Source organism: Heterodontus francisci, unplaced genomic scaffold (assembly GCF_036365525.1).
Source record: "Heterodontus francisci isolate sHetFra1 unplaced genomic scaffold, sHetFra1.hap1 HAP1_SCAFFOLD_58, whole genome shotgun sequence".
Lineage (NCBI taxonomy): Eukaryota > Metazoa > Chordata > Chondrichthyes > Heterodontiformes > Heterodontidae > Heterodontus > Heterodontus francisci.
The window spans coordinates 1392301-1395987 of record NW_027142006.1 but is presented as its reverse complement, the minus strand read 5'-3'; the positions used below and the strand labels follow the sequence as shown (position 1 = coordinate 1395987).

At 41.7% G+C, this 3687-nt stretch overlaps 1 non-coding gene across 1 annotated transcript; it reads left to right on the top strand.

Annotated features, from left to right (window-relative positions):
• Nucleotides 1-2782: 2782 nt before the first annotated feature.
• trnas-gcu (transfer RNA serine (anticodon GCU)) lies at nucleotides 2783-2864 on the top strand. The gene has a single exon. It is a non-coding gene; the product is annotated as a tRNA-Ser (tRNA).
• The last annotated feature ends 823 nt before the right edge of the window (nucleotides 2865-3687 follow it).

Here is a 3687-nt window from a genome sequence, read left to right as displayed (position 1 = left end):
TTGTGTGAAAGCCCATTTTACCAGTGTGTTTAAGTTCCTCTGAAGTGTGTTACTGTCACTGGCATAGGATGAAATTCACGAGCATTCTTTGATGCTATCTCCGTGGAAAGAGCAATCTTACACACTAGCTCAAATTTGGATTTTGTGTGTTTAGTATCTTTCCTCATCCACCAATATAAGCACAAATCTGTCTCATAATGTACGGTCTAAGAATGTGCCAATGTTGCAATGTGGTGATAAATTCTTCAGTGTCACAATGTACTCACCAACTGTTTCACTACTTTTCTGATTTCTGGATCCAAGTTTCTAGCTTTCCGCGATCTCTAGTGGCTTAGGGTTGAGCCTCACTTCAACGAAGAAACGGAAAATTATGATTTAAAGATTACACTGTCAATCATTCACATCTCTGTCTTCTCCTGAACTTCGAGTTCAAATTTGTTTGTGAAGTTGATTCACATGTTAAGACAGCACAGTCTTTGTCTTTGTGAAGGAAGTGATTTGGGAATGGCTGGTTGAAACTGTCCCTTCTTGCACAGAAATTCAGTGCAAATACTTGATCACTCACAATTTCCTTGAGAGAAATTTGTTCACAATCGCATTCGACACAAAAACGGCCTCAGCATTAATCTCACTGAAGCAGAATGTGACCGTGTTGTTTCTTTCAGAATGTTGTTGCCGTTATTTGTCGCTTTTAACCAAGACCGGGAGACAGGGCAAGGTTGATCCGAGGTTGGAATATATTATCATTCAGGAGCAAGAAAAATCAAAAGGAACAAAATAAGAAAACCCAGTCTCCGGATTTGAGAATCTGTAGATCCGCTTTGGGAAAGTGAATCAGAGCAGAATGAAGGGTGAACTGTCCAGAAGAGATGAAGACACAGCTCAGTCAACACGTTCCCCTGGTTTATGATGCTGGAACATTCCTCACACAGAAATGATTCAACCCAATGACAAACATTCTTACAGCTGATAATTTATGCTACTGATTTAAGGACTGTCTCATGTGGTTACCGAGTGACGACGAGAAGATATTAAACTTTGTTCTATTCAATCTAGCTGTGATAAAGTTTGAATTTTTCTACCTTTTCTAAACAGTATTTGAAGGGTCTCGGTAACAATGTTCAGTGTTGATGAGAGTGGGGTCTGGGTGAGAAGCTGCTGAGTGTGACAGGGTCAGGACTGGATGCAGGAAGTTCTCTGACAGTCTCCCTCCATCTCTCTAATGGGTTTGAGTTGATTTACGACTGAGTAGCTTTTATTTTACTTTTCTTATTTAGAGATATAGCCCCTTCGGCCCACCGAGTCTGTGCCAGCCAGCAACCACCCATTTATACTAATCCTACATTAATCCCATATTCTCTACCACATCCCCACCATTCTCCTACCACGTACCTACACTAGGGACAATTTACAATGGCCAATTTACCTATCAACCTGCAAGTCTTTTGGAGGTGGGAGGAAACCAGAGCACCCGGCGGAAACCCACACAGACATAGGGAGAACTTGCAAACTCCACACAGGCAGTACCCAGAACTGAATCCTGGTCGCTGGAGCTGTGAGGCTGCGGTGCTAACCATTGCGCCACTGTGCTGCTGTTGGTGTTTTGATAAATGAAGGAAGTTCCCTCCACCCATTTTTTTGGACAGACAGTGTGGTAAAAGGATGTAAAGGGTTAATGCTGAAGATAGTGGGATCAACCCCTCCCACTGTCAGAGTGATGATGGAACAGTCACATGAGATGAAGTTTGGGAGAAGAGAGAGCAGCACCAAGGATGCTAGTTTAGCAGGCTTGATGAGTGTGTATAGAGTATTGTGCAAATTAGAAAAGAGTTCTTAGTTCTTTCAGCAGGAACTGTGTCCAGAAAATATCGAGAAACTCACAATTTTATTATTCAGGAGTCGGAACACAGATATTAATTCCAAGTGACAGTTCTGGGACCAATTAACAAAAAAAGTAGAGAATAATATTGCTCACTTATTGAAATCCCCCAGTGAGGAGACAGTTAAACAGGTGATCTTTTGGGGCATCCTTCGATCCAAGGTTTCAGCAACATTTAATCTCCCTTTTTGGTGAAATTCTCTGTTATTTGCAACTTTTTTTATCAGCTTTGATGGGCGAGTGAAAAAACTGAAAAGATTGAACAGTTCCATCCTTTCTTTTCTTCCTTCTTCTCTTCTTTCCATCAGTTTCTCTTTTCTGTCCCAGATCAATATAATGATGAGAATCCCAATTTAATCTGCTGTTTCTGGTGTTTTATCCATTCCAATCAAAATTTCAACATTCCAATCAAATCTATTTGTTATTCCACAGTGTCTCTCCATGTGTGTTATTCTGTTGTATTCTCTCACAGTCTGTTTGATGATCAATGTTACATCTCACTCTCTGTTCTGGTGAAGATCAGAAGCAGTGATATCTGTTTACACCACCCGACAAGTCGGCCTGATGCTGTGCCTCGCTGATCATGTGGGGTTAAAGCAATTCTTCCAGTCAGTTAGTTCAGTTTTCATTTCATGAGAAATTCGGTCATCATGACTTCATCAGTGACCTAATGGTTCAGGTGTCTGAGTGATGTTAATCATGATGTGATGAAATGATTGTATGTTCCAGTCTTTCCGTGGTGGGTTTTCACACTGAGTAGAAACGTGTTGGACATGGTCTGGAAATGTTTCACACTGCTCCATTCCCAACTTCATTTACTTGCAGAAGATATATTTCCATCATTCCACAGCTGGCTGCACAGCCAGAAGCTGTGCTGAAGGTGACAGCTATGTGTCTGCAACTGACAAGGTGGCCGAGAGGTTAAGGCGATGGACTGCTAATCCATTGTGCATTGCACACGTGGGTTCGAATCCCATCCTCGTTGCTAGTTTATGAGTTGTTTAGTGTATTATTTATGTTGGGTGAGCTGCTGTGCAAAGTCAGCCTCGAAACCTGTTCTTGTCAGTATCTTGACAGTGATTCCAGAATTGGTTATACTTTATTAAAATTGAGACAGACAATTGGAATTCTTCACCCAAACTGCACTGGAATGAAGATCAAATCGGGATCACGAAACGGAGCAGGATTTTTCCTCCCCTCCTTCCTTCCATCATTACTTTCTCTGGATTTGCACCAAGTGAAAGACAAATGGGAAAATCAAATGGCGAGGGAGCAGATGCAGAAAATTATCCTTTGGCAAGAAATTTATTTTCAAATCTTCTTGATAGATTAAGTGAGTGAGCAATGCTTTGGCAGATGGAGTTTAAAATGAGGGGTCATCGACTACCGACGATAGATCAGAGTGTTTTTTTGGAAGAGGTGAGATGTTAGAAACGGTTGAGGAGCAGAGACCCGAATACTGAATTAATAAAAGCTCGTGGACTGGTAGAAAATAATGTGAAAAGTGAACAGAATATGAAGATTGGAACTCATGTTGCAGTGATATAAAGGTCTGTGCTCCTGAAGTAAATGTCCAAGCCCAGATTGTGGGGAATCTGTGGAGAGTGATGTGGTTTTTATTCATTCTTGGGTGTGAGTATCGCTGATAAGGCGAACATTTATTACCCAGTCCTATTGCCGTTGAGAAGGTGGTGGAGAGCTGCCTTCTTGAACTGATGCAGTCCATATGGTGCAGGAACACCCACACTGCCGTTGGGGAGGGAGTTCCAGGATTGAGACCCAACAACAGTGAATAAATGGCGATATCG